The sequence below is a fragment of the Dermacentor silvarum genome, chromosome 1, assembly GCF_013339745.2.
Source record: "Dermacentor silvarum isolate Dsil-2018 chromosome 1, BIME_Dsil_1.4, whole genome shotgun sequence".
NCBI classification, from domain to species: Eukaryota; Metazoa; Arthropoda; class Arachnida; order Ixodida; family Ixodidae; genus Dermacentor; species Dermacentor silvarum.
Window position 1 is genome coordinate 231,480,301 of NC_051154.1, and position 27,824 is coordinate 231,508,124.

General features: G+C 49.3%; 1 protein-coding gene across 3 annotated transcripts in view; it reads left to right on the forward strand.

The window, feature by feature from the left end:
• Positions 1-27,824, forward strand: part of LOC119436890 (dual 3',5'-cyclic-AMP and -GMP phosphodiesterase 11-like) — a 526,778-nt gene that overhangs the window by 387,040 nt on the left and 111,914 nt on the right. The gene's annotated exons all lie outside the window — the stretch shown is intronic.

Sequence of the window (27,824 nt, forward strand, 5' to 3'; positions counted from 1 at the left end):
ATATTCGTGAAGCTAGCTTAGCACTCACTCACTCACTCACTCACTCACTCACTCACTCACTCACTCACTCACTCACTCACTCACTCACTCACTCGCTCACTTTCCTTTCTTTTCTTTTTCTTTTGAATGCTCAATGCAACAACCAGTGTCGCCACACGAACACCGCCTTCCCTGGACTTTCGCTATGCCGCAGGCATTCACAGGTTACGACACAGGTTTTACTCTATAAGCAATATAACTTATACCAGCAAGAATTATGTCACATCTAATATAGTCAGAAAGAATTCGACGGGGTGGGCGCTAAAGCCAGAGAAGAAGAAATAAATAAAAGAAAAACGCATTCAGGTGTCGAAGTGACAGTTCCTATAGACGAGAAAACGATCGCCAGAAGGCGCTGCTGCGCCTCCTGACAACGCTCCCAATGTGGAAATTTCAAGCAGCGCGGTCGCGCCGTGGTGCAGTCTCCGCTTAGTTTACATTGTTTCGCACGCGCTTTCCTTCGCTGCTCGTGCTCACGGCGCTCCGTTTTCGACGGCGGCAGATCGCCTGCTTGCTGAACAGCGATGCAAACACTGCAGTGCGGTTTCAAGACGGTTGCCGACGCCAACAGCTTTTTTCGTGGCGGCAACCTCAAGAAAGGGGAGCGTCTGCTTCCACACGTGTGTGGTGTTGAAAAATTGTGGGCGGTGATATGACAGTGAAAGCCAAGTGCGTGTCGGAGGTGTCCAAAAAGATTGTATACGACATCGAGTTAGAGGTACACACCGAGTTCAGTAATTTAGTCACTTTTATTTCTCTATGATGCAGTCACAAAGCGGTCATGTATACTTGCAGAGATGTGCAGAGACAGTGACGATTGCCGTTGGTTTCGTTGGCAGCTGGGCGCGCACGCACGGTCGCTCTCATTTTGGCTCCCAGGGAGTGGCATTAAGCACTGTCGGAACAGAAAGAACACATGCATTAGGCACTAACAAGCCAATAAAATTAATTAACGATGTAAGTACTACATATGCGCGTAATGCCTTATACCATGCTGTATAAATATTTAATGTATATCATGCATTATTCAATTCAGATGTTAGAGTCATGGCAACTCATTGCATTAGTGAGCAAGGTGTCTTTTCGCTGGTCATGAGAAATCGCTCGTACAAACTGCTCCGCGAAATGAACCCAGATCACGGGAACCAGTGATTATACTTGGGACCAGCAGCACGAGCGCAAGAATGAGCATTACATGCCTCATCAAAGCAAACCTAGTTTCTAGTCGGGCGAATGCCCCGCCGCAGCTATAAGTAAGATCACACCGATGGCCGGCTACTACACGAAACGAAGATTCTTGGCAGGAAGAGCGAAGCAGGAAGAATGTGCAAGGTGGCAATTACTTTAAGACATGCTTGGATATTGTGAACCCAGAAAGCATGGCCAAGCAACAAACAACGCGCGCGTCTCGGGCAGCTGCTTTGCGATCTGCCGCTTACCGACGCATGCGATGACCGCAGCTTGCATTAAATACGGATTGCCACCACACAAAAAAATACAAGTAACGTTCGGCCCCTTTTGTTGCCTGCACAACTAGAAATTTAAGTTGCAGCGTTTGGAATAAGGATATAATTGTCTTGAGCTCGTCTTTGCCGATCGCGAGTGAACGAACAGTTCAATCAATTAGATTCGTGGGTTTTACGTGCCAAAAGCACGATATCATTATGAGGCGCGCTGCAATGGAGGGTCTCAGGAATAAATTTGACGACCGGGGGTTCTTTAACGTGCACAAAAATCAAAGTACATGGCAAGAACTGTATTCTTGCATTTCGCCCCATCGAAATGCGGCCGCCGTGGCCGGGAATCGAGCTCGCGTCATCGAGCTTAGCGGCGCTACACGTATACATTTACCGCTAAGCTAACACGGCGGATGTCACTGTCCGATTCAACTACGCGACACGTCTAAACAAACAGCCATGCGCTAAATACAGGCACATTACTATTGCGTTTTTATCGAGCGGCCGTAATATTGCACGCGAATGCGAAAGTGCGTCACTTACTTGACTCGGCGCACCGCAGTTATCCACGCTTGTCGTCTGTCGTTCTCGTACCACCTCCCCGGAATTCTGCAGGACTTCACGGCCGGCTTTCGACCTTTCGAGGTTCTTGTGGCAATCAACAACACAGCAGTATTGCGTGTCACCTTTCCTTGTTGATGAGGTCGATCGCGCTCGCCGTTGCGAAAAGAACGCGCACGATCGCTCGCGCCGTAGAGAACACGGGTGCGCGCTGGCCCAGCGGCGACCTTCGACACTTCCGTCCTTCCGCCAGGGGAGCAATCGGCGCTGGTGCCGCGCGGGCAAACTTTAGGTTGCCTCGTCTATAGGTCAGTTTCTCTGTTATAACAGTTTTTCTCAAAACACTGACAGAGTGTAGAAGCAATGACTCAAGAGGAATTCACCATGAAGCAATGACGCAACCTGGTCCACTTTTGTGGACTTTTGCGCGAAAAGGACTGAAATATGTGAAAGTTCATTGAAACCCTTGGGGGGGGGGGGGGGGGGGGGGGATGTCTAATTGTCGTCATCGGCGCCGCATATTAGGCGCGAAATTCGAGGAAAGAAGTTCGGCCTTCATTTTCTTCTCTAATAAACAACTTGTTCGTCGTCCCGCCCCGAAGATTAAGTATACGGTAGTTATTAAAGTCTACCTAAAAGGATTTAGTGTTTCTCTCGAGTGCACGATTAATTACAAAGCAAGTAAAGATGACGCGTGTGTATACTTTGAGGCTATTGATTAACGATGTTTAATCAGTTTAAAGACCAAGCTTGACTTTCTTTTTTTTTTTTCCTCCTGTGATTAAGTGGAAATTCTTGGCACCGGTCAGTAGCTTACTGATAGCGTCTGCAACCTTCGCGGCTACGTGTCGGCCTGGTTACAGGAATGCAGCAGAAACGGCCAAGTAGGAAGATCAGTGCATGACAGGTTCTACCGTGTCGTGTACCATTTAGTGTAAGGCCCCATAGCGCCTATTCATGTCAGTGTACAGTTGGTGTAAATTGGATTAGAATCAGGTACTATAGTGTACTAGAACTGCTGGCACTGCTACAAACAAGAACAGCGAAATTTACAAGGGCAAATATTGTTAATAAGAAGACGATACGAAAAAAAAAAAGAAAAGAAAAAAATACGCGTCACCTCACTATTTCCAAGTGCCCTAATTTCATAGCAAGCAACTGGTTATATCGCCGGGCTTGCCACCACTGACACGTATATAGCCGATGCCCGCAAATGGTGCCCGAGGCCTTGGACAGCTCGCCCGCAGATACGCCCGCAGCCACCACGCTTTTTTTTTTTTCTCCACCCACGACGGCAGGACTAAATAGAAATCGAAAGATCGCGACGGCATTAGTCGCTCGATCGGCCACACTAGGCGGCACACATTTGCGCTCATTCACGCGGGAAATACGAGACTTCGTGTGAGTGAGGGGGGCGATGTATATATATATATATATATATATATATATATATATATATATATATATATATATATAAACACGCCGCAGGGGCTCGCGCTTCAGATACTTCCTCGCCTCGGACAGCGCGCGCGGGCAGACGTCGAACCACTGTGTTCGGTGCATTCATTAACCTTCCGCGCGTTGTTTTTCCTGGGCCGCGCAGCCAGCTGTTTGGTGGCCATCATCTGGTATATCCTTGTGAGCGTGTCATGCACGCACATTCGCCCGTCTCCCATTACGACAGCCGACCTCGCGTTTCTGTACAATTCCCCCTCCTCCTCAACCTCCCGCCATGTCCCTCTCGATCCGGAGATTGGAGCTTGCAACTCTCGGTAGTATGGCGTCATGCCGTCTTTTATGTTTCCCACTGCGAGCGCCCGGGAGTTGCGTCACTTGCTGTCACTGTATAGATTCGCACTATATCGTCACTGTATAGATGCGCACAAACTGCGCGCAGCGTTATGCAGCTGACGCAGGCTGGCGTCTTTACAAATGTTGCCATAGTATATATGTTAAGCATTGCTAAATGCCAACTCTCATAACGACGACCTTTTATTTACAAAACGGTACCGGTAACAATGCAAAATTAATAAGAAATTGCAAAATTGTTATTTTATGCTGTCTGTCTGTGAGTGTGAGGGAGGGAGGGGGGCGTGCTAAAACACTCCTCACCACAAGCCTGCCAAATTTACAGAGTAATACAGGCGCATGACAGCTACGTCTACCATCTTTAATCAAAAGGAGGTAAAGGCGCCGTTATATATATATTTTTGTCGCATATGCGACAAAAAAAAACCTTGCTGAGTGCGTTATGCAACGCACTCAGCACGCGTTGAAAGGCTATATACTTCAAGCTTGGCGTATCGAGCGCGCGAGAATTGAGCAGAAGCGCGCGAATAAACGATACAGGCACAAGAACCTACGGAACGTATACATCACGAGTGCTGCACTGACACGTGAATTTAATTTCTCACGAACCGATCGACAATGTATAGTACAGGCACTGCACTTCTGACCACAAAGGACGCCAAAAAGCACCAGAAGCGCACTTTTTTTTTTTTTTAACTTCACAAGGCCTAATTACAGTCAACATTCGGAAGCTTCAGTGTTCTTGCGAGACGACGCCTGCAAAGCATACTGACAGCTAGCATTATTGTCTAAACTGCTTGCGCATGATGCTTACTGGTTGCCGTGTAGTATGTACACGTACGCATGCGGTCAATTCCGCGTCGGCTCAGCTTTCTCTTCTTCTTTTTTACCAGGCTGCATGAAAAAGCAAGGCGCGCAATTTTGGCACGACGCATCAAGGCGTCGGAAGACTAAACCTAATTGCAGCTAACTTCTTCCGAAACGTAAACACGACGCCGTGAGCTTTTGCCTTTTTTATACTCGCTGCCCTCCTTCGTGTGCGTTGCGTATATAACGCACGCGCCGCGCAAGCCACGCCATCCTACGCGACCGTGTAGAGCCGTTGTTTGGTCTGCGAGGAGGCAATTAGAGTCGGGAAGGAGAAGGTCGCCCTGGCCGCTCGTGCATAATTAGGAGTCAAAGCGGCGCTGCCGCGGCTCTTTATTTTTGTCTCACCGACGCCGGTCATCGTCTTGGATCGGTCTCGCAAGCACGCGTTCGCAGTTCACCCCTGCGCGTTGCAGTTTGCGGAAGACGAACTCTGCTCTCCATGGGCGGTGCGCGGAGCAACCTCCGTCAATAAGCACTGCATGTGACGCGCGATGGAGGCCTTCACAGCTGCTCCAGCAATGTGAGTACAGTATATCAGGCATTCATACTGCATGGCGCGTTTGGGTCGATGTGACTGGCACAACGATTGTCTTGTTCACGAGAGCCCCCCCCCCCCCCTCACACACACACACACACACACACACATACAGTCCTAATTGCATTCCGAAAATTACTTCCTGCGAGGTAGCACTATTGTCGCGGTACATGGTTCCGCCGCGGTTGAATTTCGGTCGTGGCGACTAGCAATTAAGCGTAGGGGTGTGATTATATATGCGTGCGTTCACGGTTGTTTGTGCTGCTCGTCTTTGACTCTGCCGCTGGAACCGAATCCGTCTCCCCGCGTTAATATATTGTCACGTTGCAGTGACGGTCAAATAACGTAGATAGCAAAACTGTGAATGACGAAACTAACTTTTGATTTGGCGAACTTATGCCCCTAAAAGCAAGTGTCATTGGAAGCACAACGATAGCGGCGAACACAGTAGGCGATCGGCGAAAATATGACCTGTGGGTCAATTGAGCGCGTTATTGGCTTTTATACATCACTCGTCTAAGGTTCGAGCGTAATCACTGGTGCTTGCTGGCCTTCCAGAAAGTACTACACAATTCGCGTCGCGCATATAGTCTGATTACACAAGGTTTGGCGAGAACATACACAACAGGTAGAATCAACGATAACATTCGAGTAAGTTCCATGTAATTCCGGCGCGTCTTGCGCTGAGCGATGTCATTAGGTTGTTAGCAGGTGATGTGCAGTCCCCGCAAAAAGTATAAATAAGTACGCGTGTCAATATCGAGGCGCGTGTCGGACGCACCTCTATTTTTTTCGCATCTAACTTCTGATGCACGGCGTGCGCCTTTTCCGCAATGAGCTATATATGGTATTGAAGACCCAGGCTTGGAATGTTGTATTTTGATCCTGCGCTAAAGAAACAAACGTACAAGAAGATACTGCTTTGTGTAGAAAAAACAATTAGGTCTAAACGTATTAACAATGCAGTACTGCTCGCCAGAAGACTCAATTCTGCAGACACATCCTTTATTGTGGGGACATTTCCTCTACGCATATCTTATTATCCGCCGGGCGTTATCGCCCCATGTCTCGACAGTCTATCGGCTACGTCTCGCGAAATCTTCCTAAAGCTGCATGAGCCTGAAACTATAATGAAGCTTGTCACTCATGAAATAGGTGTGTGGCGTATATTTTTCATTCACGAGCCGGTTGAAATACTTCTGCGTATACTGTCTCTATTCTAATTTTTTTATCAACACGCCTGAAAGTCCTCTTGTCGGAAACTATGGATCCAGCTACATTCCTTGTTCGACCACTGTTCGTTATTTCAAGCCTCCATGTTCCAGTGAACTTCTCTGTTGTCTGTAATATATTTTGAATCTATGTTTGTAATATAGTTTGAATCTCTGCCTTTGTCTCTTGAAACAGGTGGGCAAACACTGAGTCTCTTCCGGAGGCAGCTGTTGCCGCACCCACCCGAGCGTTTACAGAAACCCGATGGAAAGCTGTCAAATTACCAGTGTGCTCATATAGTACCATATAATACGGCGCATGCGCAACTTGTGGCAACCGTGAGTCACGTGCCCTCCTTACCAGGGGCCGCTTGCACAAAGGTTATATTTTGTAGTTTAAATCAAAACTACCAGTGGGTTAAAAAAAGAAGAAAAAACTTTCGCGCAAGTTACAGTAAGATTTCCGCACAGTAAGTGGTCGAATGACTAAGTACCAGTGGTGCGGCATTTGTTTTTTAGAGCGCAGCTCTTAGCCGCCCGCTCTTGCGTTTCGCGTCGTCCTGGTCCCTCGGCGTAACCGAGCGAACGCGCACAGCAAAGGATGAAAGAGCGAACGCGGAGCGCAGCGGGGGATGAAAGACGGTGATAGCGAAGAGAGCGCGAGGAGACGGTGCAGCGGATCCATGCGGCGGAAAGCGGAGGAGGAGGGTATGGCGAAAGCGTGAGCAGAAAAGCATAGCGCCGCGCAACACGGGCTATGCGGCGACGATGGCTACGAGATGGCGCCAGAGTAGCGCGCGTTGTCTGTTCACCGATGGCGCCACCGATGCCATATATGGAAACAAAGCGCTGCATGAGCGGAGGTCTGTCTGCGGCGGCTGCTGTGAATCGCGCCCACGCGTCACCCACGCGCTGCCTCTCGCGACCTCCCGATTACCGAGGCAGTCGCGTCACACTTCGCTCCGTTTGCAACGCTCAAATTTGCATTAGGGAGTATCGTAATCGTTGGTGAATTTTTTTTTGTCGCTGGACAGCGTACTGTACTCAGTACTGTCATTTGCGCGGAGGATTGTTACCCGAGGGCAATTCACTGCTTGCTTCGTGCAAGCATGCAGTTCCAGCTGTTGCAAATGCCTGCATGCGTGCCTATTCCTCGAAATCTTGCGACTGCGCGCGCGTTGGCTCAAACGCGCCTATGCTCTGTCACATCACTCGTGACGGTCTCGACCCCGTGCAGTTTATGAGGAACGCCCGCGCTCAAGGTTATTTCGCGCCGACTCCATGCATTCGTGGGCAGTACGTACACGCGTGTGCGGAGGGAAAGCGCTTGGCGCGCGACGCCTGTCACGATTACGTCGAGCGGGGCTCCGTCGAGTGTCTGTGTGCTCGAGGGGGATTGCCCTCGCGGAGGCGGAAGCAGGCGGGCCACTTCGCCGCGTTCCGAACACGTTCCGCGACGTCTGTCGAGCGTGCGTGTGGCCTTGGATGACTTGCGTGCTGATGATTAATGAGGGCCGCGGTAGCGCGGCCGATGCTTGATGCAGGAAGTGCGGTTGAGGCATTCCTACATATCTCGTCTCGATCGTGTTTACAACCTCGAGTGCGCTCGCCCCCCTTTGCGACGGCGTAGACCCACGGAAAAACCTGGCCGGCGTATCGCCATATACGATCAAGCTTTTCCTTTCTTTAACGAACGTTTTCGCGCACGATGGAAGGGTGGAAGCGATTTCCGACTCGTTAATAAACGTTTGTGTCGTCACGGCTGTGTATACTTATAGATCACACTGCGGATGTACTTTCTCTCTCTCTCTCTCTCTCTCTGTATGTGTGTGTGTGTGTGTGTGTGTGTGTGTGTGTGTGTGTGTGTGTGTGTGTGTGTGTGTGTGTGTGTGTGTGTGTGTGTGTGTGTGTGTGTGTGTGTGTGTGTGTGTGTGTGGGCCAGTAGGTGGATGCCGCTCTTCAGTGAACGTCTTTGACGCCAGCTTGGGTAACTATAGGTACGTGCCGCTCTAGCATTATGAAAAAGATCCCTTAAATTTCTCTGATAGACTGATACTGAGCGGAATCGAACCCACGTCACAAGGAATCCTCAAGGGCAGCCACCCGACGCATTAGCAGGCTGCGCCACAAATGTAGTTTTTTTTACCTACATGGCATTTATTGCATCAGGTATAATAATATATGCGAGAAATGTACAAACACTAGCCAACGCATCAAATATTGATGGCCTAGAAAAGACCCATAAATCACGCTGTGCGCACCATGCACCACGAAAAAAAAACACGAGTATAGTTTTGAAATTTAAATAACGGCAACGACTGGCAACTTATCAAGAGGTGGTACCAGTCCGATCGAACATTCACTGGGTGTGTACCGCTTTCAATGAACGCCTTTGACGCCAACGCTATAGCGAGCTGCGCCACGAATGCACCGGCTATGTGCCGCTCTTCAATGAACCTTTCGCCAACTTTGTTCACTATGTGCCATCTGGGCGTGCGGCAAGCGAGGGAACAATTCTCAGCGTTCGCACGCACCGGCGCGGCGTGCATTTCGGAGGCCACGCGCAGGCTTCGCGGCGACGGCGCTAGATGGCGCCGAGTGTTGTTAGGGAAGCTCGAAAGTGGAGTCCCGCAGCAGCACGCGCCTCATACGTAACTCGTTTCGGCGGCGGCAATGCGTGGTGTCGGGATTCAGTGCTAAACGCATTACCGTCGACTGTCATCGTGAGATGGGTTCCCCCGCTTTTTAATAAGCACTTTTTTGTGCAACTGTGAAGCGCGGAAATGTTTTGCGAAACGAATCGAAACGAAGATGCTTCCGTGAACTATACAATCACTGGCCGGAAATCAAGCTGAACTACATACCGTGTAGTGATTAAAAATAGCACAAAAACGTCCTCTGTTTCATCTTGGTGTGCTCGCGCATTCTCTGTGTGTATTTGTTTACTGGCGTGGCTGGCTAGGGTCGGTTCCATAGCTGACCCCGCAGACTTCCTTCGAGCCGATTTTGCGAACAACGTGCTCGGGCAGCGTGTAAATGAACTACCATTTATCTTTCATTTAGAGACCAGCCCGCACAGTAAGGATGGTATTTTTCATATCAGTGGACATTCTGTTGTTTAATTTAGATTTAGTCACATTCAACTGACTGAAAACACGCTCAACGTCCGCGTTGAACCACGGCAGCATCAGTACTGACTGAGGAAGCGAAATCAGCCAACTGAATTATATTTCAGCGGAGCCATTTCACGAGGCAAAAATCCCCTAAAGCGCGTCTGCGAAAATGGCTAAGAGTGAAACTGCTACGAACTACCGAAACTACTGGAGCTATAATTCAGAGAAGGCATGGAAACATGGGGCTCTATTCTGGACATTGTCAAATTACGCCATGGTGTCAACCGCCGTTCAGCCACCACTACCGTGGTAGGCCTTACCGAAGCTGCATTGAGGATTTTCTCGTGACGATCATGCTACAACAGCTACAAATGAATCTGTGCGCCCATACTGGGCAGCATCTACATAGGTAGTTATTTGCAGGCTTTTGTGCGTAAAATCAATAAGAGAGAGGGCTCGTGCCTTGCGTCTATAGCCACATTATATTGGGAGTGTATACATTCCTTGGGAAAGGGCTAACCTGAAAGGTCTCCCAGCGGTGTGAGAGAACATGGTGGAATTCTCGTCGATGATCTAGGTGGCCAGACCTGCGGGCTTTATTATGCTTCTGCCTGCCTTCGAAGACGAGAGGTGGACGGTTTGCGCCGTTCTTTGTGCTTCAATTACCTCCGTGAGGGTGTTGTGAACCCATAATTGTAGGAGCTTCTTTGTGCTAGTTCTAGTGGGAAGTCCCAGTATGCGTTTGATGCTTTTTCTCATCAGCGCATCAGTTTTGGCCTCCTCCAAGCGGGACCAGTTGAGCGCCGATGCTACGTAGTTTATGTGACTCATGAGGAACGCATGATACAGCCTAAGGAGATTGCTCTCACTGAGGCCGCCTTTGCGGTTCGATATTAATCGGAGCATGTTCTCCGTCTTTGCCTTGACGTGGGCAACAGTTTGATTGTTGCTTCCCTTTGCATTTAGTATCAGACCTATAATCCTGACCGACTCGACTCTGGGGATCATCTGACCAGATTTCGCATATAGGTTAATAGGAATCTGGTCGAGAGGGGTAGAGTGTCTCTTGCCCCTGTGATCTGGTCTATAAAGCAGTAGTTCTGACTTTGACGGTGACAGACAGAGTCCCGTCCCTTTAAGTACTCTTCGGTAACATCCAGTGCCTCCTGAAGGGCACGCTCTACGGCCCCGTCGGACCCCCCACCGCACCAAACGGTGATGTTCGTCCGCATAGAGCGCGTGGTTCGTGCCCTCGACCCTAGCCGCCTTTCATTGCTATGTTGAAAAGGAGGGGTGAGACTACAGCGCCCTGCGGGGTGCCTTAGCCCCTAACTTCAACTGTTCGGATCTTAGTTGACTGATTTTAATAGTGGCTTTACGGTCCCTTAAAGAAGTGCTGACGTACGCGTGAAAGCGCTTTCCTAAGCTTAGGTCCGAGATGGATTCCAGAATGAATCTGTGTGTGATGTTGTCAAAGGCTTTGGCGACATCTAACCCCAAAATACCTCTGACATCCCTGGTGTTTATGTCGATATTCTGCCTTTTGATGAGCAGCATGACGTCCTGCGTGGATAGAGAGGGCCTGATGCCTATACCATGTTATACGGGAACAGTTCTCGTTCCTCGATGTATCTCGTTACTCTGTCGTGCTCAGCCACCTTGCCGACGCAGGACATGAGCGCGTTTGGTGTGAGTTTCTCGGGTGTGTGTGCTTTACCTGGTTTCGAGATAAGGACCACAGAGGCCGTTTTCCAGGCCTCTGGGACCCAGCCAGTTTCCCACGTGTAGTTGATCTCCTCCGTAAGCTTCTCGATTGATTTCTCATCGAGGTTGCGCGCTAGTCTGTTGGCGATGCCATCCGGCCCGGGCGCCGAGCGCCCGTTTAGCTCGTGTAGCACCTTTCTGACTTCCGCTTTAGTGACCGGGGCGTTGAGCTCCTCTGTGGGTTCACCTCTATACTCTGGGTAGTCCTCGTGCCCCGAGGGGCCTACCGGGAGATACCTGTCTCTGCTAGGCTCTGAAGCATGTTTGCTTCTCTTAGCCCCTCTCCGTTAAGATCTTGGATTATTCTATAAATAGCTAGGCACTGATTGCTTTTGGATTGTGAGCCGTCTAACAGTTGCTTCAGGAGGTTCCATTTGCATCTGTCCCGTACGCATCTGTCCGTCGACTGCCGAGCAAACCTCGTTCCATTTTTCTCGATTTTGGCAAATCAGTTTTTTATTCGGCCAACTTCCTCCCGGTGCATCTCTTTATATCGAAGTACAGTGCTGTGGTGTCACACTTGGCTGCTTCGACGAGTACAACTCTGCGTGTGGTGGCGAGCTGTTTTGTTGTTTCATTACTGTCATTGTCATGGTGCACTGTATAACTGAAAGAAGTTGCTTATCATCTACAAGCTACCCAGTTGACCGGACGCCTCGTTCTAAACGGCATTACATGCATTCATCGAATAATGCAAATAAGCCTTCTTTACCAATTTATTCCACGCAGACTTTATATTTGGTTAGGTCACTTCGGTTAGAAATGGTGAAATATTCGGCCTTCAATTCGATATCCGAAATTTGTCTTCTCGAATATTCGTATTCGCCTTGATTCAGAAACTTAACTATTCGAACACCTCCGAAAAATGGTTTATTACAATGACAAGTAATGCAAACTTGAACGCCGCGGGAATCGGCGATCGATACTCTGTGAAGTAACGCTAAGCCGCTTGGCGTTTCGGGGTGAGTTGTCGTTGTACAGATTTCGTACCAGTCTGCGCTCACCGTGTGGACGTACTATTATTTATACGGTCGGTCACCTGTTCAGAATGCACGCGTGTGCGTTGGTGCGCTTAGGTAAGTGAGTGTGCGTTGATCACTTTTGTATTTTCTTTTTCGTCGCGAAACCTGCTGTGTGAGCTTTGCACTGCTTGCAGTAAGTGCGGCAAGATCGTTCGTGCGCACACTCCCACTTTCGTCGCCGCCCCGAGTGACAGCTTAAGATGAATGGTCCAGGGACAAGTGCTGAAAAAAGAACTTGAAGAAATGAAGGCCTTCGTTTTGCATGCGAAAGCCCTTCAGCGAATTGGCCTCAATGCCCGCCCATTATTCCTCGTCTGCATGCGGTCTGTCGTCTTCTCGGTGCTTCTGCGTGCCGTCATCTCGTTTGGTTTCGGCTTTTGCTGGCTATGCTTCGGTCGCGCATCCGTATTCGACTTAGCTCGTCGTCGGCCTCATTCGTCATTGTCACCGGCCGGCGTCTAAAGGAATCCGCGTCGTCTGCGCGTATGGGCTCGTCCGAGGCGCGCACTGATTATGCCGGTCGCTTACGTGGTTCCCATTTACCTTGACATTCTTTTCCTGTGCGCGCTCGCTTATCGTCGGTCTGCGTATTTCAGCCGATTATGTTAAGGTTTATGTTTCTGTACCGTTAGTATAACATGAAATTTGTGTTTCCTTATGTTTTTTTTTCTTTTTAACGTGTAATACATATTATTGGTTGGGGGATTAAAAGCTCTGAAGCGAAGCCGCTCTGAAGCCAGCTTGGTTAACCCCCACCACCTGTTACAGGAGCAGAGAGAGCGGAAACACATTGAAAATGAACCTAGGCTAAGGAAATTCACATAGAATAATAATTTACCTACAAAGGTAGCTATAACAAACAAAAATAAGCAGCAACAGTATAATTATTCATAAGTGAACACGATAGAACAATGTATTCTTGTGTATTAAGCAGGCCAGTCTATACATGGGTATAGGCACACCTGCCGGCTTCAAAAGTCATATGGAGAGCTGTCACAGACACCGTGAACGAGGTGCGAACGCCGGACCAAATTCCAAAGCCGACTTATCAGCTTCCGAAAATAATCCCACGAAAGCAAGGACAATTAAGAATGGGCTCTCTGGTGCGCCAGTGAACGCCGGTTGCTGTCCAAAGACCGAGTCAGAGCCCAGAGTTGTCAAAACACAACAAAATATATTCTTCACACAAGGCAGTTACACACACACTTGCACACTTAGGCTAGACACAACACAATACAATTCAGATGGGCATTTACAAAACACAGGAAATAATTAACGACAAGAACTAAGAGTCCAGCACGTAAAGTACAAAATGAATAGGAAGACTAAGTGTCCAATCGTATTCACCCGTGCTGGTCTTGGAGTCAGACGACCTCGGCGTAGCTCGGGGCAAATCTCGAAGAAGGAACTTCTTCCGGAAATGCAGACGCTCGATGAACTCGTCGACAAGCTTGCCGGGGAATCCCCTTCTTCCGCAGACGGTCAGTCTTCACGTTACATCTCTTTACCGGAGTGGTCTCGTCCGAACTGATGATTCTCGCACGTCGGTTATATAGCTTCCACAGGCGTTCTCGAACTTTTCTGTCGGACTCGTGATCTCGTAGCATGGCCAAAGCCTGGGAATCTGCTAGTCTTTTCTCGTACCTTCGACCGCCGCCGTCGGAGCGTCGTTGAGGGGGGGGGGGGGTGAAAACTCACCCCGTTGGCGCACGCTCACGCTGTAGCAATCTCTCTCGACTCGCCGGGTGAGAAGGTGTCTCGGCACGCCCGTGTGCCCTCTCTCTCTCTCTCTCCGGTTACCGTCGCTTCGTCGATGCTCTTCTAGACGTCTAGGCGCCGTTGGTCGCGTCGCTCGTTTGAGGAATATGCGCTCTCCCCCTCGGTTGAAGTTGCCGTGGGGCCGGCGTGTTCTTTCACTGGCTTGCGTGACACGCGGCGCGCGCTTTGATTACGCGCTTATTTGTGACAAGTGCAACAGTCACTGGAAATTTTAGGAATGAATCTACATAGCAAAGAACTTACAGAAAACTATAAATCAAGAAAAAATGTAGAGGACCCTTAAGATTCGCTTTCAAAAGTGGAACGCGATAGCATTCAAAGATCCCTGAATGCTTGTCAGGCTTCCCGGCAACTGCAGCTTTCTTTTTTCTCCATCTTCGCCTCTGCGCGCCGCTACCGTTTTACGCTGCCGAGGAGGCGAGCGCCATCTGGATGGGTTTCTCGCAAGTAACGTACCGCGCCGCGCGCGCCGATCCAGGCGGCCGTGCCCGAGAGCGCCGCTGTTGTTATGGTAGAAATGCTGGAAAAAGGGTTTGTGTTTGAGTTTCCTCGTAACAGAATTATGTTTTCTGGTACATTCAAATTACGTTTCGACGCTATCATATCTGTAGGTTGTAGTTGAGTCGTACTTTACGATTTTCTCCGCCTCGTATGCCCCGGACGCCGATGCTTACGCCGACGCCGGATTTTCTGCGACGCGGGGCCCTCGTTAAAACATTGGTCTATCGCGTATACGGGATCAAGCGTAAGCATGAAAGTCATGAAAGTAAGCGCGACCGCTGGAGTTGCCCACAGTAGAACCCAATGGTAGAATGTATGCCCCCTCTCTACTCTCCCCCCGGACGTTAAAGAACCCCAGGTGGTCCAAATTTCCGGAGTCCCCCACTACGGCGTGCCTCATAATCAGAACTGGTTTTGGCACGTAAAACCCCATAATTTAAATTTTTAAATTTTTACTCTCCCCCCGGGGCGTTGCGCACGACGGAAGATCGCGGGCTTCCTTCGCGCTTCCCTCCCTTGAATGCGCGAGAATGAGCCGCGATTGCCGGCTCACTCTCGCACACGTGACAGTTTTGTCGCCCTTGGACTTCAAGGCGACAGCGACGGCAGAAATGCGGCTGAAGTGTCCATTGGCGACCAAAATTATTGTCTCTCCACTCTGGTGCCGTACGTCTGTACGTACTGTACGGAATTCTCATCCGGACCTTTCGCGCTAATGCGACAACTGCAGACATACCACGGGTTGCTTGTGCCATGCTCAGGACTGCGACAAGACAAATGTTGCTGCCAAGACCTTCGAACGCGCGCTTGCGCAAGGCGGCCGAAAGACACAGGTTTCAAACCTCCTTGCTCGCCTGATCGGACCCGTGGAGGGCCGAACTCGGGTTGCCGAGCGTATCGAGCGTGCCTTTCGCGCTCGGGCGCCGATATGCCTGCATTGAAAGGGGAAACCCGCCGCCCGCGCTGTCCACGTGTATACCACAGTAGCGGCGGCGGCCGACAGCTCGGCGCCCGCCTTTGATTTACGGAAACCGCGGCGTAGGGGGGGGTCCGCGGTTCCATCTCTGCGACGAATCATGCATGGTCGGGACTCGCGTCACCGCCGGAGGAGATCGTGTTCTCCTCGCGCCGCGGCGCGTTTGAGCGACGACGCGAGATTCGATACTGCAAGCAAGCCCCGTTGCGAGCGAAGAGCGCGTGGATCATCGCCGGTCTCCGTTGGCGTTCGTTCGTGCGTACTTTCGGTCCGCTTCTCGCTTCGGACGCGGCGCTCGCACGCGTCGGGTTTCGCCGGCGCCGGTGTACAGCGGAGCGCGGTTTTTTTTTTTTTTTTTTTTTTTTTTTCTAGACACCTGTAATCGTGGCACAGCTTCCGCGTCGCGTTGTTTTTGCGCGACTTTTGCGCTGCTGAGCTCGAGGTCGTGGCAAGGGGGGCGATGGGGCCTCGTTGGTACGCCATGGGGGGATGAAATGCCAAAAAAAAAGAAAAAAAGCTCGTATACCGTGCAATTTAGGTGCACGTTAAAGAACCCCAGGTGGTCGAAATGAATCCTGAGTCCCCTACTACGGCGTGCCTCATAACCAGATCGTGGTTTCGGCACGTAAAACTGAATCCCCCCACCCTTACCCCTGCCCCTGTTACTTTAAGTGGTGCTGCGCGAAGACCTGAAACGGCGGTTGATTCGAGGCATGCTCGTGAGGGAAATAGCGCGCGACGAAGGACGCTTGTTCCGAAGAAGGCTTCTGAAATCAGCAGGTCCCTTACTTTAAACGATTATTTTTCTTCGATTCTGTAGTATTGTCGTCGGTCACGCTGAGTGGCCGATCCCGGCGATAGCGGCGGTATGGCGGGGCGAAATGAGTGAAAAAAAAAAAAAGTTAAACAATCGTTGCAAAATTCGTGCCCGCATGCACTTGCTCGTGCATAAACTTGCGCACGGTTGCACGCACGGAAGGGACTGCAAGTTTCCGCACAGTAGAATGGCACTCCCGCGAATTTCTTTTACTTTAGTCACTTGAGCAGCTTACTATGCGACAGTACATGCTGCTACATGTGCGAAGCTTTTTTAACCGTGCGTAAAATTTACCGACTGGTAAACTATACGTATGTTTCGTGCAAGTGGCCTCTGCAGGGAATAGAAAGATGATCTTCCCGACGGCTTCCACCAGACGCGCTGCGCTGCTGGGGCGCTATAACGTAAAATGGTTACAAACTGTTTTGATTCCAATTTCTGCAATCAGCCTCCACGATTGGTCAAAACATTTTCGCGCCACTCCCAACTTCACCTGTCTGTCACGCGACGTCACGAAAACCGCGATAGCTCCCCATCTGATATAACGTGTACACACTGATTATGCACTGATTAAACCGCACAAAAGAAAAATAATCATTCCTGATTCGACGCCTTTTCACCATTAGCCCTCTGCTATTGATCCAATGTTTTCTGGCTACGCCCACTTCGCCTGTCTGTCACGCGACCTCACAAAACCGCGAAAACTCACCTCGTCAAAGTGACGTGTACGCAAAAAAAAAAGCAATAATATGCCGGACAAAACTGAATTTTTTTCTGAATAGCCACAGACTGCCCCGTTCCGAAAGGAATAGAAGATGGCTGGCCGCCGATCGCTCAGGCCCTCGGTACTCGCACCTGCCGGTGAGCATGTATTTATTGGCGCATGATAAACCTTTTTGCGTGGTAGTAAACCGTTATCGAGCCCTTTCGGCATGCATACGACATCCCTCTGCCAACTCTTACTTGCTGAGGATCCGTTTTAGCGGCATTCTTATCCTTCCGTTGCACGCCGCCGCGATTTTCGACCAGCCACCGCAAGCTAAGTAAGGCGAAGCGGACCAATCGGAGAAGCCGGCACCACCCTCTTCATGTGCTTATCTATTTTCACTGTGCTCGCTCGGCCCCATCGAAGCCCTCTCCACTAGAGCGTGCTCCTCGCCTTTTGTCTGCCAATTAGATAAGAAACACGGATGAGTGTAGACAATGTTATTGGTTTTGAAAGCGAACAAAGGTGACCTCCTATAACCGAGGAGAGTGTTTGATTGGGTTGTTCAGACAACGCTGCGGGTCACCGCCCGATGCTTCCGTCGGTGGTTACGTAAAATTGACGTCAGGAGTTTGGAATCATAACAGTTTGGAATCATTTTACGTTATGGCGCCCCTGGTCTCGCGGTGCAACTGTATGAAGAATAGCAAGTACGGGTGTATACGTACTGAGAAGTACGAAGCGTAACGCTTGACGTTGAACACGTCTACACCTCTCGCACCAGACATATAGGGCCATATTCGCGAACCGCCTCGTTCGCAAGTGTTGCTTGCAGCTTCCCATTGGGCGACCGCCTTTCATGTCTGACATCACGATTGGCTGACGCTTGGTCTTGCGAACAGTTTAGCGTAGAAGCTTCTTGGCGAATACGATCCGTGATCAATTGTACCTCCCAACCGAGATACTGGTAACATGCATTTGTGGTCGCGCTGAATTATAGGAACATTCTTTGTGGCGATAAGTATGGCTTAGCGTCTTCGTTTCTTTTTTTTCGTTTTTTTTTTCACCCGAACATTTCGTTGCTTTAGTGGAATAAAGTTTCCTCGGGAACGTTCACCAGCCTTTTCCGGTGGATACTTTTTCACATCTAGCTTACCAGTTTGATTTTTATTTCTTCGGCGAACATCTGGTTCACTAATCTTGTTGACGCTGAAGCGTGCTGAACGACTGCATATCCTGGTCTTCAAAACTGTAGTTGCATACAGTACACATATTAACAAAGTTTCAAGGAAGGAAGGATGGAAAGAGTGGAGAAGGAAAGGCAGGGAGGTTAACCAGTTCAGCACAACGGTTTGCTACCCTACACATGGGAGCGGGATGGCGGGGGGGGGGTGAATGAAAGATGGGGAGGAAAGAGAGAGAGCACATAGAACAGTACACACATCATCAGTCACAGTCCGTCACTCTTGCGTGGTACGTGACATCACTGTCACAGCCGCTTGTCCAAGCCCGTTTCTTTTAAAAACCTAGGTAGTCCCTTCGTCGCCTTCAGCTGCGATGTCTTCTGTCGACGACACGTGAGAATCGTTTCAATTGACATTGGTCTAATGTCAAGGTGCGCTAGAACGGACGCCAGGGACTGTCTCGGAACATTATATTTAGGACAGTCGCATAGAATGTGTTCTAGCGCCTCCTCGCAAAGAAAGGCATTGCAAAAAGCGTTGTCGGCCATTCCAATGAGAAATGAATAAGATTTTGTGAATGCCACCTCTAGCCATAAACGATAAAGCATAGTGGCCCCTCTTCGGCGGAGTCCAGTTGGCATACAGAGATGCATCAAAGAGGGCAGGTGGTATTGGCGATTGCTCCGGTTTGGAGTAGGTATACGAGCTGTTCGTATGGCCCGCGACGCAGAGCTGATAGCACAGATTGTAGGGCTGCCTTTGAGTCACTGAAGATTGACCATTGTCGAGGTGGCTCCCGATTGACGAAATGAAGTGCAGCGCGAATGAGCAGCTAGTTCCGCAGATGTCGATGTCGTTGGGTGGTCAGTCCTGAAGCTAATGGTAATAGCTCTTGCTGGGACAACCACAGCACCGGACGAACACTGGAGGTTTGTGGAACCATCAGTATTTAATTTGTACACTGTCCGCATACCTCTCGTGTAGAAGAAGCTGAGACAGTTGTTCCAGCACAGGTGAGGACAGCTCAGATTTTTTCTTGATTCCTGGTACACTGAGATTTACTGTGGGGGCTAATAAGACACCAAGGGGGTTTCGATGGTTTAGATGCAGCGGTGAAGCCCGAGGGAAGTTTGTCGTTGTACTTAATGATAGATTTAGAGAACGATGCTTGGCGTCTGTCTGAAGGTAATGTTGCAAGGTGGTGATAGGGGACATGTGCAAAATGTGTGATGTGCGTTCTCAGGGCTTCCAACGTAATGTGAGTTTGCATCGGATGGTCCCGAGCTATCGCAATATAGTTGCCTCTGTTGACGTGCATCTGGGCAAACCAAGGCAAACTCTGAGTGCTTGAGCTTGTTCTGCCTGCAGAACACGAATATTTGTCTTGCAAGTGCTGTTCTGTACAGGTAGACTATATCTTAGAAAACCGAGAAAAAGAGCTCTGTAGAGTTTCAGCATTGCGTCTACTGACATCCCCCACGTCTTTCCTGTCAAGTATTTAAACAACTGGGAAGTTGCTGTCAGGCGCCGTTTCATGTAGGCCACGTGCGGGCTCCAACAGAGGTCTCGGTCAATGATTACGCCAAGAAAACTGTGGGCTCTGACTTTAAAAAATGGTCCGCCCATTGATTGAGATGACGTAAGGCGTCATTGGTTTGCGAGTAAATGCCACTAGTGCGCATTTTCTGGTGATATGCTGAGACCTTGTTTACACAAGTAGCTCGCTGTCAAAGTTGCTGCTCTTTGAAGCCGCGCAAGTATCTGAGGACGTGTGACTGCCGAAGTCCAGACACAGGTGTCGTCTGCGTATATTGAAATCTTGATGGTAGTTGGTAAGTATTCAGCAAGTCCAAGAGGAGCGAGGTTGAAAAGCGTCGGGCTGAGAGCACCGCCTTGAGGAACGCCTCTGCTGGTATAGCGTCGCGTAGTCGGGCCATCGTCAGTTAACACAAAGAATGATCTTGCAGATGGGTAACTTGCAATCCACAAAAAGACTCGACCACCTAGGCCAACCGTCGCAAGAGCATCGAGAATGGCCTCATGTAATACGTTATCGTATGCGCCTTTCACATCTAAGAATAAAGCTGCAGATAAACGCTTACGGGACCTTTTGTGCTGAACATACGAAACGAGATCAACTACATTGTCGATGGAAGAGTGGTCACGTCGGAAACCAGCCATGTAATTCGGATAAATCTTGTAGTGTTTAAGGTACCATTCTAGGCGGCCAAGGAGCATCCGTTCCATTATCTTGCCTACACAGCTGGCCAGCGCTATTGGGCGGTAAGAGGTGAGTTCGAGTTGGGATTTGCCCTGCTTCAAGAGTGGCACCAGGCGGCTTACTTTCCATTCGTCAGGAACGTTTCCCTCCTGCCATGAGGAGTTGTAAAGGCTCAACAATTCTCTCCGTGCGGATTCTCCAAGATAGCACAAGGCTCGGTATGATATACCATCTGGACCCGGAGATGAAGAGCGCCTGCAGAGAGCTAGTGCCGCCTCGAGCTCCTCCATTGTAAAAGGAAGGTCCATGCGGCAATCGCGGGAATGGGGGACGTCACCTCGGGCTGGAGGATCTGGACGAGTCACTTGGTCGGCGATCCTCGCACAAAAGTCTTCTGCGACATCGATGTCTTGCCGCCCTTGGAAGAGCGCGAGCGCCTTGAATGGAAAACGCTGTTCCGGAAGGCAACACAGACCTTGCACCGTTTTCCAAATGTGAGACAGTGGCTTGCGGGGGTCTAGTGTCTGGCAAAACGTTGCCCAACGTTCCGATGCTAATCTATCCATGCGACGTTGAATCTTCTTTTGCATCCTCCTGGCCGCCCTAAGGTCATGGATTGATTTTGTACGCCGATATCGACGTTCCGCGTAGCGACGAAATGCTCGTAGTCGCTCTAATTCTATGTCGAAGTCGTTTCGCGTGGAAGAGATCGTCATCATGCGGGTGGCGTTTTGCATCATACCTTTAATTGTTTGCTCTAACCCAGACGGTAGGCCCTCGCGGCAAGCATCTTCCATATCAGATTTGAAGGTGGCCCATTGAATCGTCCGAATGGTCTTCCGTGGACCAGATCTAGACGACAAGCCTTTGATGTTAAGATAAGTGGGAATGTGATCACTCCCATGCGTCTCAATATCTGGAAACCACTTCACACATTTGGCGAGAGAGCTGGAGAAGAAAGCAAGGTCGAGGCAGCTGCCCTATGTCACGCCTCGAAGAAAGGTGGGGCTACCATCGTTCAGGAGAGTAAGGTCATAGTTGTAGGCGATGCTTGATAATCTTCTTCCTTCTGTATTTGTTCTTGTACTTCCCCAAGCCGGATGGTGTGCATTGAAATCTCCTATGATGACCCATGGGGCAGGACAACACTCAAGATATCCGCGAATCTTTTCGTATCAAAGTTGCTTGAAAGCGATATACATGTATACACGCCTATGAGAGTAAACAAGAGTTTGTTCTTTTGAACTGTGATGCATATATATATATATATATATATATATATATATATATATATATATATTGATTGTCGTCGTGGGGCGCAATTGGTTGCAAAACATAGGTAAGTTCACGACGAACAAAAACGATGATTTTGCTGCATACACCATTTGTTGAAGACATGATAACTTCGTACCCTGACAGTCTGATTGGTTTCGATAGGTTGGGCTTACAAATGACTATGAGTGGAAATGCGTTGGTGTACACAAACTGACGAAAATCTGAAAGGCGTGACTTTAGCCCTCTGGCGTTCCACTGGATGACGGACGCTGCCTTGACTTCTTTTCGGAAGGATGGGGTATGGGTAGCCGTATTTCTAGTTGAGGGATTCAAGCGCTGGGCTTAAGGCGTCCAGCACGTTAAGTGCGCCCCCATGTCCACTAAAAGCGCTCGGATGGCGTCCATGAGGGAACGCAGAACCGAAATGACTTGACGATCTGTTTTAGGTGCATCATCCATGGCTGGAGAAGGCTCCGGTGGGACGACGACCTTCTGAGGTTCCTTGGCAAGGGAGCGGCTCGGTAGCGTAGGCCATTCCTCTAAAGAAAGAGTTTTATCCGCTTCCTTCGTGGAAGTGGTGGGCCCTTTCGCGGCGCGACTAAGTTGTGCCGCAGTGGAGTGGGCACTATCACTTCGAGCATGCGCCTTCTTTGAAGACGTACGATGGTGCCGACGTCGACGCTGACGCCGGACTACTTCGGCTGCCTCCCTGTGGGTCGAATTCTTTCTGGACATTTGCTTGAGAACCGCGCGCTCCTTCTTGATGCGGGGGCAGTCTTTCGACGAGGCAGCGTGAGGGCCATTACAGTTGGCGCACTTCAGAACCGTGGCACCGCAGGTCTCTTCTGCATGAGGTTCAGCGCAACGGGGACACAGTAACGAGTTGGGACACACGTCCTTGACGTGCCATATAGCCTGAAACACTGATGACATTGAAGCGGCTTCTGGATGAATGGTCGAACTGGATGTCGGAAATGTCCGACTTTAACGTGGGATGGTGTACAATCCCCCTTGAAGTTTACTTTTACGCAGCGCGTATTCCTAAGGCGGCGCACTTGCGTAATGATAGTGCCCTCGTTTGCCGGCTTGATGAGGCTATAGGCAAGTCATCATTGTGAATGGTAATGTCGATGTCATAAATTACACCGGCTATGGATGTATCGTCGATCGGGATAAAGGGGCGCATTTTGATGCCGCCTATATCTCCGTGATTGCTTGAAATTTTCCAAGTGCACTCACGTTGTACACGTCTATGGCGAGTATATTCTTCCAAAGAAAGTTTCAAAGAAGCAATCTATAGCAAGGACACAGCGCCGTACAACGATGTCGACTATGAAGAAATTAAGACTTAGAGCACTTGATATTCGAGCACATATGGAATGATACTTTATCTGTAGCATGTCGGTCCAGAGCTCCCAAAAGCAATACAGAGACCAATGACTGGGTAGCTTCCGCCCCGCATCAGTGAAGCTACCCATGTTCATCCACGTACCGCAGTGGCCGCAGCGCGAATACTGCAGAGACCCGGGCCAGGGTTTCCCCAGCTACTCTGCGTAACCTACGTAACTTGCAGAGCTCCAAAAGCAATACAGAGACCAATGACTGGGTAGCTTCCGCCCCGCATCAGTGAAGCTACCCATGTTCATCCACGTACCGCAGTGGCCGCAGCGCGAATACTGCAGAGACCCGGGCCAGGGTTTCCCCAGCTACTCTGCGTAACCTACGTAACTTCCGGTGCTTTATGTGTACTGAGGCCACCGGGGTGAAAGGTATCGCAGAGTTGGTGATTTTAATGATTTGAGATCTATTCCAACTTACGAATAGACACTATTCGATTCGAATACCGAATCAATGGGGTAATAGGGAAATAGAGTAACTCAATAATTATATCAATTGCTTCATACTTTTGCCTCTACCTTCTCGATATAAGATTATGGTAGTCAATACAGTTAACACTATTATGTAGAGAAGGGCTAATATCAACTTTTTCGAACAAGAATAGTAAGTATCAAATGTCGAATCGAATATGAAATCGAATATCGAATTGTCAAACGCAGACGCATATACTTACAGCAGGAATATCCAACTAGGTAATTAGAACTGCACGAGTAGCCCCTCAAAATCTTTAGATCTTGGTTGCAAACATGCTCTCCAAAAACGAATGGCTGCTTTCCGAAAAGGCTAAATAAATGGTTGCTGAAATAAGATCAGAAGTTGCAGAAAAAGAAAAGCAAGAGCTGCGGAATGACTTGCGTGCCGTAAACATATGTAAAAGGGGCCTGTTGCAAGGAAAACATCACTGGTTGTAGCATAAAAGATAAAAATGAAAGAAAGAAATGAAAGAAAGCTTTCATTGCACATTTTGTTTCTGCATTGCTTCGAAATGTTTGCCCTTGTTTCACTACTGATCATTTGCAACACCTTGTTTGCAGGCGAAGAACAGTAACGCTACTTTTAACACTCCGTTATTGCGATATACGTGGTTATAGTTTTGATAATCGAAAATACAGATTAGTTCGTTTTCGAATACGAGAACGAATAGCTAGTGTGTAATATTCGATTCGTATTTGAAACTTTCGAATATTCACCCAGCCCTATTATTATGTTTAATAGTGCCTCTTTGATTATGTGAAACCAGAGCTGTTGTGGCATAACCAGCTTAGCTTAGCCCCGTGTCACGATGAGTGTGGACGGCAAGCTTATAGAATGTGCCGAACCCACTGTCTGGAATAAAATTTAGAGCGGTCAGGAAAGTTTTCCTTGTCTTTAAAGAATATTTATGCTCGAGCCGCTGGAAACGTTTTGTCCTTGAACATATCTTTGAGTGCTTTGTCTGTACATTGTGGTATATCTGCCTTTCGCGTATTTTTTCTTAGTTTGATCTATGAACTTGAACAATGTGTAATTCGTATTTTCGCATACTAGTGTGCCTCAAATCCGTATGGAACTGATTTACTGAGAGAAGGTCTGTCGCGTTTATGCTTATTCTATAGTGGACCTCGAACTATAGCCGATAATGCTATGGTTCCAAGCACTGTTTTGTATCGTCTTACTGCGTTGTGTACAAATAAATAAATGAATCAACGTCAAAAAATATATCCGATTTGTTATTCGAAAGTTTCGAATATTCGCACGCCCGTAGACTGATCAGGATCGGCCTACCGACGCCTTTGATTGAACCGCGTCTCCAGGATCGGCCAGCATGACGAACCACAATGAAACCCTTACGAGGACACATTATCGTGCACTGCCTTCTCAGGATCGCCGGCCCCGCACTTAAATTAACCACCTTCAGTATCAGTCCAGTTTTCTCGGTGAGACAAACGACACGCCAAACCACTGGGAGATAGGCAAAGGGACCTTGGCTGCTATAGCATTAGGTAGTTGAAAAGACGGGATTCGATTGCGTGCGCAGCAAGAAGCGATATACTGCTGTTTCTCCCGCGGCTGGAACGACCTTTAAAAAAAAAAAAAGCGAAATGAGTTCTGTCTCGCACGTTGCTGTTATTTGTCTCGCGATTTCTGGCTTATTGACCGATGCGTGAAGTAATATTGACGTCGAGTTCTGAATCACGATGCTGCTGCGTTGGGACGATATGCCACGGCGCATGTTGCAACCGCCACGGTACATTGCTATGGTGTGGCACTTTTCCGCAAACTCCTCATGCGCGGCGCTTTGCGGTCGAATAAAACGCGCAGCTGCGGCACATGCCTGCACTCGACCTTACTCGATCGCGAAGAGCTGCTCCGCGAAAAAGCTCGAAAAAGCTCTTCGCGCATTTGTTTATCGGAGCCTCCTGTTTTTTTTTACTTTTTTTTAACTTTTTTTTTTAAGCTGTCGCCTTTGCGGGCTGACTTGCGTCCCGGTGCACCTGCGAAGCGCACGAGACGACTCAAGGCGATCGCATCTCTCTCTCTCTCTTTCTCTCTCTAGTCGTGTTCGTCCCACACCGACGGGCTTTACTTGACACGAGCTAGAACTGACGAAACTAAATGGGAGTGCCGAAACGCTGCGGTAGTTAACGTGTGTTGATAACATGTTTGGGTGTATAAGAGGAAGCGAGCGCTGCATAATAGACAAAGTAGTTTATCCATGACGGTGAAGGGAACCGACTATATACATGCGTCGCTAATGCGTTTCATGAGGCGGGAAGTGTATACGACGGGGCGGATTACGCGCAGACGCCTATAGTGGCCTATGTAGCGTGCGCAATCCGTCTTCGTTTGAACGGCGACCCGAACCGCGAAGAGCTTGGCAAGAGTGCAACGTGGAGAAGAGTTCTTGCCAATTGGCGTAAAAGTTGCAGCCATGCAAATTGACGAAATTAAGCTTGCCTTATGGTCGTTTATTCAACTCATTTTTAACATGCTGTCTCTCGCTAAGAGTGAATAGGTTGCAGACCATGTAATCAGGCTGCTCCTTATGCGGCCATTCCATACGTTTATTTTTTTTTTTTCCTGGGAACGATCCTGACACGGTAAATAATTGTATTTATATTCTGTCTAGATTTAAATATCACTGTGTTACAACAAGATGACTATGCTACCTTCGTATCTTCGATATGTGGTCGCTGGGTGCTAGATCAGTTCGTTTTAATTAATTATGGGGATTTACGTGCCAAAACCACGATCTGATTATGAGGCACGCCGTAGTGGGGGACTCCGGAAACTTGGACCACCTGGGGTTTTTTAACGTGTACCTAAATCTAAGTACACGGGGGTTTTCGCATTTCGCCCCCATCGAAATGCGGCGGCCGTGGCCGGGATTCGATCCCGCGACCTCGTGCTCAGCAGCCCAACACCATAGCTACTGAGCAACCACGGCGGGTATCAGTTCGTTTTACTCGCAGTTTAGTGGCTTGTTTGACTAGTTCGTAGGGTGTTGTGCTTACTATAGGATTACAAACGACATGCCACCGTTAATAAACGAAACACCCAGAGCGCCGACTTTCGTTTTTTGTCGGTCCCCTGTCTCCTGTTTTATTTCTCTCTCTCTCTCTCTCTCTCTCTCTCTCTCTCTGCGCTGTTTAATGGTGCTCGTTTTGCTCGGGTCGCGTCCGCAGACATCGGAAATCGTAGTGTTCATATCTGATGTTTTGTTCTGCTATACAGTGCGGCGCAGTTTAAGTACCCCGCCCGCTATCAGCAAACGGGTATTAATTAACGCTAAAAGCGATGCGCTGGTTTGAAAAGACTTCCGTAGCTTCACCTTACTGCGATGTGCTGCGCACAGCGCTATAGAACGAACGCTCAAACCGGATGACACGAGGCGGATGGCACTATAGGCGAGAACACGAGGCGGCGACCTGTGCGGTCTACCTGTTCGCTCGACCCAGTCTGCGCTGCGCGCTCAAATACAGACGCTGCAATTAAAAGACAGCTTAAGTGAAGCGTTATACCGCTCTATACCGCTCCCGCGAATATTCTCGCTACCGCCTCGGCCACTCGCCAGGTTGGCGCGTGCGAGCCGATTCACGCTTCGCATGCACATGACGCGGTTTATAGACAGCACGTGCAAAGTTGGCAAGTGACCGAAATGGTATAGGCGTGCGGTAAAATGATGACAGTATACGCTAAATGAGTCATTCTTCTTCAAGTCGGTCAGACCTGTACGCGCTCCTCTCCTCAGTCAGGTACTGCTGTCCATATATTGTGGCAGACCTCCAGTGGCCCAATGGGAACGGTTTTGATAGGCGGGGAAAGCGTCTTAGCCAGCGCACACCCCTCTTATTCTGCAGAGGAGCGACCGCCATCATCCTATCCCGTGCCACCGCTGATGATCGCCACGTGTGTAGGCTTCGTACTGTCTCTGCGCTTCCAGGTCACGGCCGCAGCAGCATATACGCGCTCTCCGAGGACGCCACAGAGGCGCGCAACAGCTGCAGCGAAGAGTTGTCGAACGTTTCTTGAAGCGAGACGCTTTGCGGGCCATTGTGCACGCTGACCGTTCGAGCAACCACGAGACGCGGCACCGAAGGGAGTTG